Source organism: Mus caroli, chromosome X, assembly GCF_900094665.2.
Source record: "Mus caroli chromosome X, CAROLI_EIJ_v1.1, whole genome shotgun sequence".
In the NCBI taxonomy this organism is placed as follows: domain Eukaryota; kingdom Metazoa; phylum Chordata; class Mammalia; order Rodentia; family Muridae; genus Mus; species Mus caroli.
Genome location: NC_034589.1, coordinates 83,139,178 through 83,150,322, shown reverse-complemented (window position 1 = coordinate 83,150,322; position 11,145 = coordinate 83,139,178). Strand labels below are relative to the sequence as shown.

General features: G+C 36.5%; 1 non-coding gene across 1 annotated transcript; it reads right to left on the bottom strand.

The window, feature by feature from the left end:
- Window positions 1-10,790: 10,790 nt before the first annotated feature.
- LOC115030119 lies at window positions 10,791-10,897 on the bottom strand. The gene has a single exon (XR_003835747.1). It is a non-coding gene; the product is annotated as a U6 spliceosomal RNA (small nuclear RNA).
- Between the last annotated feature and the right edge of the window lie 248 nt (window positions 10,898-11,145).

Genomic DNA, 11,145 nt, shown 5'->3' with positions numbered 1-11,145 from the left:
CTATTTCACAGATTCATTTTAAAAAGTTAAATTAAATGCTGAAAAGAAATTACTAGCTCTTAGTTTCTTATATTCACTCATTTACAGGAGTTTGTTGTTGCTTAGTGCTACTAATTCAGTTACTCAACACAGGCATCAATCATCCTTTCAAGTGTAGTGGCACAGCCATAGTGTAAAAGCATAAATAATAATTAAAATATAAAATCATAGTGCCAGGGAGATGACTCAGCAGGTAAGAGTACTGAACATCTAATTGTAGGACATGAGTTCAATTCCCGGAACCTGTGTGGTACCTGGAGAGAACTAGTTCCCAAAGTTGTTTCTTGAGCTCCATACATGTGTTATGACAATTGTGTTTCTATGCATACATGTATAAATAAATTTAATAAAAAGAAAATATAACCATTACAGTAATTATAAATAAAATTAGGCTGATTCTATAATTATGAAAATAACATGTGTTAAATATCTATGTTATTTACAGGAAGTGTGAAGTAAACACAATTTACAAAAGAAAATCATGCGTATTATCTTAGTTATTTTTACATTGTTGCGATAAACCAAGGCAATTTACAGAAGTAAGAGTTTATTTAGCTTACAGTTCCAGAGGGAAAAGTGTCTGATGTGCCAGAGATACATGGCAGCAAGCAGCAGACATTCCAACAGAACAGAAAATTTAGGGCTAAGATATTGAATCACAAACACAAAGCAGAAATATTGAATTAGTGTCTACAGTCTTTGACTCCCAAAGTCTTCCCCCAATAACATACTTCCTCCAGCAAGGCCATAACTCTTAAACCTACAAACAGCCACCAACTGAGACCAATTATCCAAATGCTGAAGACAATGGAGGACGATTTTGCAAATCCACCATAAATACTAAGAAATATTACATTACCATAAAATCAATTAAGAATGGAAAGAGGGACCACTCTAAAAGGGAGCAGGGCTCTGTGTGTATGGGGCCTGTGGTCAAAGTATAAGAAAGTATACTTCTCTGATACATCCAAAATTTAAGGGTCCCTATGTGTAGCAGTATGGGCTATCCTGCACCCCTATAGCACCTCAGGCTCTGATTCACAGTGAGGATGGATGCAAAAATCTGTCAATTTTCATCTTTTTAATGGAAGGATTTAGGAGTTGGAATAGTGACACTTTTCACTCACAGCTAGATACAATTACATCTTCTGGGTGGGTTTGGACACACTGTGTTGGCCTCCATACTCATGAGATAATATGCAGTGTATTCTATGGAGATTAAAGATTGCTGATTCCAATCAGGCTGAGCATGTACCTATAGTTAATTACAGATAAGCATTATTCTCCATTTTCCTTTTTGGTTTTGTTTTCTTCTCAAATAGTGTTACAGTATGATCTCAGGAAGCCCAACCCCTGCTTCCCAAGAGCAAAATGCACCATTGTGGTCAGTTTTCTTTGTTTATCAGTTTATTAATCTTTAAACATGAGCTGAACTCATCAGAGTTAGAAGTTTTGTATGATTTCACTAAGTATTTACCTCAGATCAAATAAGGATAGGCCCAAGAGAAAATGTGAATTATGATCTTGAATAGATAATAATTGCTTTATGACCCTTATTCAGCTATAAATGTAGTATTCATTGGATGTTCATGTACAACTTAAATGTGTACCAAGAATTACCCTCAGTACATAAACCAAAATATTCTAAAGGGATATCTTTCTAGAATACCAAACTGTCTGTGGTACAGTAGGTCAGTTTTCACTGTACAGACAAGTGAAGCCACACCTCCAGTGAAATCTGTAAAAGTAATAATTCCATTTAGAAACATCACTGATTTTTGGAGTACTACATAATGTTCAAAGAATTTCCATGAACATCATCTTATATTTAGTTTGTAATAGCCACTTAGTATGAAATGTTCTAATATACTTCCTTTTCACATGTTATAACATTTAGTCTTGGGATTCTTCATAGATAGCTCAGTCTTTGTAACCTAATCCATAGCAGGATATGAAGGATTCACTACGGTGTAATGCTTTCAGAAATTTTTTAAAAAGTAAATGCCTCAGGCTATTCATTATTTCCCAGCTCTCTTAGATCTATCCTGACACATAACTTAGAAAGACATTCTGTTATATTTCTCAGAAATTATTGTCATTTAATATCTTACTTGCATCAATCTCAATTGTACCTTACCCATATAACCCTACCTATTAAAAATTTTTATGATAAAAATTGCTTTGAAGATCCTATTCTCTATGTTCAGAAAAAGAGTAATTCTTGTATTTGTAAGCTACTTTTGAACTTAAAGGCAGTCTTAGATATTTTATCTCATTGGACATATATGCTTTGAAAAAAATAAAATGATAAACATGTGTGATATACAGCTCCTTTCTAGCCCTTTAGATGGCTTTCATAGTAACTGATCTTGCAGAAATGAAGATAGTCTAAAGATACATTTGTGCTTCTCAGTCTGACAGACTACTGGAATAGTGAATTCCAAGGAAATGGGAATCTCTTATGAATCACATTCTGGAAGAAAAATAATAGGCCCCAGCCAGAACAGAGATTTGTTTCCCCAGAAGAGATTTCATAAGAGTTCTAATAACCTGTCAGTGCACCTTACAGGAGGAAAATGAAGCCTAGACAATAACAAGTCAATGAAAAATGGAACTACACCTTGACTAGAAATGAATAGATATTCATATCCATGGCTCTCTGTTTAAACTTTGAAATCACCTCAGATCCTATAAGACAAAGTTGGGGTGTTCACTAATATGTAAAGGCCCTAATTCTTTGTTTTTCTTCCCAGTATAGCCACATGAAATAGATGTTCTTTTTCTGATTTTTACTATTAATTTGAGTACTTTAATGACTTAATAAGGATGGGTGCCAAACATGGTTTGGGGCACAGGATATGACCCCAAATTCAATAACATCAGCATGGAGTTGAGCTTCATACAATTGTTGGTGGTCTAACTTATATTAGTTATGTTACTTAAGGGATTCTACCATAATGTTAATAAGCTGATTTGACTTTCATGAAAAGTATATGAATAATCTGTTCTTTATAAAATATAGTACTGCATATCTACTTATCACATACTAATTTTTATAGTAGAATCATAAAAAATCAGAACAGTATGAATAACGTTTAAAAAGTATTTTGTGTAGGACATACCCTAATCTGTTTATATATGCAAAACCTAGTCCTACCCTAAAACTGAAATCAAAAATTCTAAAAGTGGAATGAAGAAAACAGAAGTTTCTGTTGTCTGGAAGGTTGTTGAGAACCTTCAAATACTAGGAACTATTATTGCCTTACAATGGAGGTGATTTTCCTAGTATTCAGCTGCAACTTAGACTGAAGTTCTGTACCTTTAGAAACTCCAAGAAATCTTTTAGGCAATTAGCATACCATTTAGAAAGTAATTCAAATTAAAGGAAAAGAACAATGGAGTTTAAATTATCATTAAAGCATACTACTGTGCAGTGCCCTGTATGTGGTGTTTAAAAAAAAAATATATATATATATATATAAATTGATACAGTTTTGTAATAAATATTCAATCTGTAATGATGAGCTCTGTCAATCTTAGAAAAATAAATTTTTGAGTTTAATTAGAAAATAGATTTCTCTTTAAATGTGAGGTGAAAGCTGGATAAAATGCACTTCTGTCTGCATTTTGGGAGGTGCTATTCAAGAAATGTCATTGTTATAATTTGAAAAGTATTATTCACAAAGAAGACAGATTTCACTTCAGCAGCTTTGACTGTAAGAAGACCAAGACATAAAATCTGAATGCAAGAAATCGCAGATGATTGAGCTTTAAAATTATCATACATCTTTAAAGTTAGCTCAAGAGTTATAGTCAAATCCCAATCTGTCTTAAGCAAAAAAGAGAAACCAGGGAGTCTTTACAATATGGGACATTTCACTTGATGTAAACTTTAAAAAGTTAAGAAAGTTTCCTATTACATGGTGCTTGGCTTGTGTTGCCTATTCAAGAATTATGGTAGGGTATTTTTAGAATACTGAAGATGTCAAGATAACATTGAATTAGATTCATTGTCTTAGTGTCTTCCATGGGTTTAAATCAGCCAATTCTATAAAGTGGCAATCATCCAAAATCTATTTCACCCTGTTAAAGAAAGAAATTTGCTCTGGGAATTCTCAAAAGGGTATTTCAAAACTTAGCTGTACATAAAGCTTGCCAGAATAGGTGAGATCCCATCAGTTAATGTCTTCAAGGAGCAAATGATTAGTTCATGTTGGAAAGACCATACCAAATAAGGACAGAAGTTTAAAATTTTTAATTCAGTGCACAGTTTGCTCTTAAGACAATGCTTCAAACTGACAAGCCTCAGTGGTCTACAATCATGTTTTCCAAAGAAAACTCTTTAGATATCCAATAACTCTGACTTCTATAAAGAACTGGCTGGCTATTAGTTGTTCATTGATAATATCCTTTTGTCATTTAGGATAATTGGAGTCCTCACCTTAGTTCATGTATCCCTCTTCACTGAGAAAATCAGTCCTTTTAAAATTGTCTGTGTGTGTGTGTTTTGCCTGAATTCATGTTTATGTATCATGTTTTTGTAATATCTGCAGAGGCTAAATGATGTTATCTAATCTTTTTTTTTTAAGGAAATTTTTTTGTTAGGTATTTTCTTCATTTACATTTCAAATGCTACCCCAAAAGTCCCCAAGACCAATGTTATCTAATCTTATGGAACTAGAGTTTCAGAACCAAGTCATCCACCACCACGTTGCTGCTAGAAACTGAACCCTTGTGTTTTGCAAGTAGTGTTGTTAATTGCTGAACCATCTCTCCAGCTTCACAGTTTGGGTGTGTTTTTACATTCATAACTTAGATGAAAAAAGAGGACAAGTACAAATGTATGAGTTCTTGTGAATCCTAATCCCGGGAACACTGGCTATAAAGCAGTATAGATTCAAGACATGAAGAATAAACTACACAAGGGGGAACTGAGGGAATATATGCAAGGATTACATGAAAAATTAAACAACAAAAAGAACCCAAGATTCCAATCAATAAGTGGACTAATGAATTGAACAGACAGTTCTCAACTGAAGAAACACAAAAGTAAAATAAATAAATAAATAAATAAATAAATAAATAAATAGTAAGTGTTCAACACTTTTAGTCAGCAGAAAAATGAAAATTGGAAGCACTTTGAAATTAACTCTCACCCCAGTCATACTGGTATCCAGGAAATAAACAAGTGAAAAGGTATGCTAATGTGAACATGGTAAAGAGGAACCCACTACTGCAGGGAGTGCAATCTGGTATAGTCACTGTTGCAATCCACACAGACGGTTTGCAAAGAAACAAAATAAAAATAAAATGCTGAAATAAAGGCTCAGCAGGTTAGACCATTTGGTGATTTTAGCTAGGACATAGGTTGGTTTCCTTACACCCACATAGAAGCCTAAACCTCAGGATTTGATAAACTATTCTGACTTCCATAAGCTCCAAGTATGCAGTGGTGCACATACAGACAGACAAAACACTGATCAAAATAACAGTAAATACATGAATGAGTGAATGAATGAATGAATGAATGAGTGAATGAATAGATGAGAGCCTTAAAATTACTTTATGACCCAACTATCAGGAATGTCTTAAAGAATTCTCTATCACATCACATAAATATGTGCATTTCTTTGTGCAATAAAATGGAATTAGCTTAGATTTCCATTTGCTGATGTTGAAAGTCAGGTGATAACACCAAGATGTTGCAAAGCAAAAATTTTGTTTGCTTGTTTGTTTTTCAATTTTTATTATTTTATTTACATTCTCGTCCTTGCCTTGCATCTCAGTCCCCCTCCCACAGTTACTCATCTCATTCATCCCCTCTTTCCTCCAAGAGGCTGCTCCCCTCCCACCAGGCCTCCCCTTCCCTGGGGCCTCAAGTCTCTCCAGGATTAAGTACATATTCTTCCTCTAAGGCCTGATGAGGCAGACCTCTGCTATATTTTTGCCAGGGGCCTTGGACTGGCCCATATATGCTCATTGGACTGTCTTTCCTTCAGTATCCTCTCCATTTTTGTCCCTGCAGTGGTGCTGGTATAACTGGCAGTCTGTATGTTGGAGAATGAAAATAGATTCATATTTGACTCATTGCACAAAACTCAAGTCCAAAAGGACATGCATGGTATGTCCTCACTAATAAGTGGATAATATAATGCCCAAAAAAGTACAGAATACCCAAGAGACAGTCCACAGAACACAAAAAAGTCAACAAGCTGAAGGCCCAAGTCAGGATGCCTCACCTCCACTTGGGAGGGGGAAGAAAGCAGGAGTAGGAAGGGAGAGAGGAACCTGGGTGGGAAAGGGGCCAAGGTGGGGAAGAGAGGAACATGATCTGGTATTGGGTTGGGGAAAAGGAGCTAAGCCCTGAGGGCCAGCAGAAAGAATGGAAACAGGCAACCTTGGGGGGTAGGAAATGGGGGAGACCATACAGAATGTAACAGAGACCTAGGGGGTAACAGAGTCTCAGGACTCAAAGGAAGGGACCTTAGATGAAAATCCGTACGGTGGGAAGAGGGATCTTGCAGAGCCCAAATTCAATGGAAAGACAGGGCATCAAGTGAAGGATGGGGTTGTCATTCCAGAGTCAAAACTCTGACCCATAATTGTCCCTGCCTGAAAGAACTGCAGGGACAGAAATGGAGAGGAGCCTAAGGAAAAGGAAGTCCACCGATAGGCCCAAAGTGGGATTCAGCTCAATGGGAGGCTCCAAGGCCTGACACTATTACTTGAAGTTATGGAGAGCTCACAAAATAGGGACCTATAATGACTTCCCTCTAAAAGACCAAACTAGCAGCTGAAAGAATCAGATGCAGATATTTGCACCCAACCAATGGACAGAAGTTGCTGACCCCTGTGGTTGAATTAGGGAAAAACTGGAAGAAGCTGAAGAGGAGGGCAACCATGTAGAAGGACTAGCAGTCTCGATTAACCTGGACCGTTGAGATTTCTCAGACACTGGACCACCCATCAGGCAGCGTATACCAGCTGATATGAGGTCCCCAGCACATATACAACAGAGGAATTCCAGGTTTGGATCAGTCAGAGATGATGCACCTAACCCTCAAGATACTGGAAGCCCCAGGGTGATTAGGGGTCTAGTGGAGTGGGAGGTAGGGGTGGGGACATCCTTATGGAGACAGAGGGTAGAAACGAGGTATGGGGGAAAAGATTAAATATTGCAACCCATAGGAAGAACAACAATATTAACCAATGAGACCCCCAGAGCTCCCAAGGACTAAACCGCGAACCAAAGAGTACACATGGAGGGACCCATGGCTCCAGCTGCATATGTAGCAGAGAATGGACTTATTGGACATCAGTGGGAGGAGGGGCCCTTGGTCCTAGGAAGACTAGATGCCCCAGTGTAGGAGAATGCCAGGGTGGAGAGGCAGGAGTGGGTGGGTGGGTGGGGAAGCACCCTCATAGAAGCAGTGAGAGTGAGGATGGGATAGGGAGTTTCCAGAGGAGAAACTGGGAAAGAGGGTAACATTTTAAATGTAAATAAATAAAATATCCAATAAAAAAGATTAAATAAAGAAAAGATTTTTTAAAGCATTTACTTGTTTTAGTATGTATATGTATGTGTGTTTGCTTGAATGTGTAATCAAAGATGTATGCTGATACATGTACAGGTATGCACAAGTGCATGTGAAGACCTAAGGTTAATTAATATCCTGTCTTCTTTGATGACTCTATACATTTTACTGAAATAATATCCCTAACCTGAACCTAGAGATCACCTACAAATCTAGTATAGCTAGCTAACCTACTCTGATGATTCTCTGTCTCTGCCTTACAAGTGAGCTTCAACTCTTTCAATGGGTGCTATATATTGAATCTGTGATCCTTTTACTTGTGCAGGAACTCATTTCACCACAGAGCAATTTTCCCAGCGTAACGAGATAGTTTTAAAGTTTTCTGCATTGGTACCCAATTTCTAATTTTAAATTGAAAAAGAAACATTCACATAATTGAAGTAAAAATGTAAAAACTAGGGTTTTTTCCCTCTAGATATGTATCCTCTATGTTAATACCGATTTGAATGGAATGTTTAACTTTTTTTTTTTTGAGACATGGTCTCACTCTGCAGTTTGGAATTCACTATGTAGACCAGACTAGTCTTAAATGCACAAAAATATCAACCTGTCTCTGCCTCCCATGTGCTGGAATTAAAGATTTGCACCACCAAGTCCAACCATTTAATTATTTAAAACACATTATATTTGCATCAGTTTAAGGTATGTAGTCATTAAATGATATTAGCATAATCATAATTATACTTTGCCATACACTAATTTAATGCTGAATCAATTATAGAAGATAGTGGTTAGCCTTCATTTGGATTGGTAAATGATAACTCCTCTTATCCTCATGAAAAAAATGTAGTGGTAATTTGACTTTCAATTTGGCTGAAATAACACAGATATTTTAACTTGACACTGAGGTTATTTTTATATTTTCTTTGCTATTTCATTGTTGTCCCTATAAATTTTTCCATCTTCATTTTCATCCTCTCCTACATACAACAAACAGGTCTCCAAAAGCCCAGGGGAATTAATAGGTTGTTTTCTTCATAGCAGTTATCACACCATCATAGTTCCTTATTTGTTTATGTTAATGAGAAACAAATCAAAAAGCTGCAGAAGAGTATCTTTAAAGACAGTCAGTGGCTTTATATTACCAATGTTGGAAATTATAGGGATTGTGTCTAGAAAAAGAGTTAACAATCGAAAATACACAAGCATACACATGCTTGAGCGAGTGCACACACACACACACATACAATTTCTTATCTGTCAAAATAGAAAGATGAATTTTATTAAGGATGATTAGAGGTAAAAGGAAGATATGCAAATAAAAGGAACAAATTGAATCCAGTCAAGTTTCTTAAGTATTTCTTTGTGATTTGACAATATGGATCTTCAGATAAATCCAGAATCTTTCTTACAGTATAAAGATAATGCTACTTTTTATTAAACTTTTCATAAAAGCTACTTTACTTTCTAAGTTATTCGACCTCAGCAACAAGGATTTGATAAAATGGTGAGATTAAGCTGTAGGGTTAAGCTGCTGATGTCTAGACAACTTAGAATTCAATTCAAATAGAAATCAAAGCCCTCAGATGGGTAGGATACTGGTTGTATCAAGTAAAATAAAGACTGTAGACTTGCATAACTGAAGGCACTTAAACAATTACTTATTTTCAATGTATGACTGCTAGAATATAGCATCTTGATTCAGTGCATAAACCAAAACGTATAGAAGTGCAGTAGTATTCTGTTAGATGACAACATTTTTCTGGAGTGTTTATTTCAGAACCCGTTTAAATATAACAAAAACAGTTGCACATCTTTCTGAGTGGGTTCATTTGATTGGATTGGAAACAAGCTGACACCAAGATTTCCCCTAGAAACTTGCTTGTACTACATTGTTATACCATTGCTAACATCTTAGGCATCCAGCTTACTGTTAATCATAAACTAGTCTTAAGCATCATGAAATTCCTCTAATGGGGTTGGGGAAAATGTTCAGAGGCTAAAGGTGGTTGCATTCCATCCTTGGCACTCACAAAAATTGACTCCTAACTGTTGTTTACTAACCTTCACACATGTGTTATGGTACAAATTCTGTGCTCCCAAACAAACAAATAATTGTAAAAATAAAAAAACTGCACACTCTATTGTACACACTTGAGAAATAATAGAACCTTTTAACCAGATTCTCTAAGTAGTCTCTTCTAGAATTTACCTTTTTCCTTTAATGTCAGAAGGTTTCTAAACCTGAGATTATTAAAAGAAATAATTTGCAAGTGGAAGAAGTTAATCCCAATTTTAACTTTTGTTGATATTGTGCAGCACAAAATCAAAATATATATATTTGCAACTTGTTATGAAATACATCAGCTTGTGAATTAAATTGCCAAATGGACAGTTAAGATAACTGACAAGACCCTTTCCTTATCAGTAACGGCAAAAGTTGGGGTAATTGTGGACCTTTTAAGTGGAATTGAAGCATCCTCACTTTGACTGTTCTTATTTAACTTCTGTAGGATTTAACATGGGTATGCTATACTTTTTGGCTAATATCCACTATCAAGAAATACATACTATGCATGTCATTTTTGGTCTGGGTTATCTCACTCAGGATGTTATTTTCAATTTCTATCCATTTACCTACATTTTATTTTATTTTCAGTTTTTGGGTTTGTTTCGTTTGTTTTGTTTTGTTTTGTTTTGTTTTGTTCTGTTTTGAGACAGGGTTTCTCTATGCACACTGGCTGTCCTGGAACTCACTTTGTAGACCAGGCTGGCCTTGAACTCTGAGATCCACAGGCATCTGCCTCCTGAGTGTTGCAATCAAAGGCATGTGTGACCACTGACAGCCTGGTTGGCTTGCTTTCTCTCTCTCTCTCTCTCTCTCTCTCTCTCTCTCTCTCTCTCTCTCTCTCTCTCTCTTTCTGTCTCTCTCTGTCTCTTCCTTCCTTCCTTCCTTCCTTCCTTTTTTTGAGTGAGTTATTTATTTTCTTTATATTGTGATCACAGCTTCTCCTCCCTCTACTCCTCTCAGTCTCTCCATCTCACCTCTCCTCCCTGCCCCATTCAACTTCTCCTCCCTTTCTCAGAAAATGGGAGGCTACCTATAGATATCAGCCAGCCCTGGCATATCAAGTTTCTGTAAGACTAGGATCATCTTCTATTGAGGCTAGACAGGGCAGCCCAGTTAGGGGAAAGGAATACAAAGGCAGGCAATGTAGTCATTGATACCCCTTCACAAATTTGCATGTCATCCTTGTTCAGGGGCCATGCTAGCCTTCTCTATATCATTCCAATTTTAGTATATGTGCTGCCAAAGCAAGCACAAAAAGCACATTTTCACCCTTAGTGAGTTTTTGAACTCAAGAAATAGACAATTTTCCATTCTCCAAATGTTCTGTTTTCCACCTCTCTCTCTTTCTGTCTGTCTCTGTCTATCTCTGTCTGTCTCTGTCTCTCTCTCTCTCTGTCTCTGTCTGTCTGTCTGTCTGTCTGTCTGTCTCTCTCTCTCTCTCTCACACACACACACACACACACACACACACACACACAAACACATTCATTCATTTTAGGG